This window comes from Dromiciops gliroides, chromosome 4 (assembly GCF_019393635.1).
Source record: "Dromiciops gliroides isolate mDroGli1 chromosome 4, mDroGli1.pri, whole genome shotgun sequence".
Classification (NCBI taxonomy): Eukaryota; Metazoa; Chordata; class Mammalia; order Microbiotheria; family Microbiotheriidae; genus Dromiciops; species Dromiciops gliroides.
This window is the reverse complement of record NC_057864.1, coordinates 485,729,166-485,729,387: the sequence shown is the minus strand read 5'-3', so window position 1 is coordinate 485,729,387 and position 222 is coordinate 485,729,166.

Here is a 222-nt window from a genome sequence, read left to right as displayed (position 1 = left end):
TGCCCGGCCTGGGAGGGCTGCACCTTTGCTTTCTGCATCAAGGGGACAACCAACCAACAGAAATGTCCCCCAGAGCCTCATGGGAAGCACTGGGGAACTTTGGCCTTGGGTGACCGGCCCCACTCACATTTTTTTGGTTTTGCTACATGGACAGATTGTACTCGCCTGGTTCTCTGTGCTTCCCCTTCCCTGAGAACAACCAACCCTCCCTCCCTCCCTCCC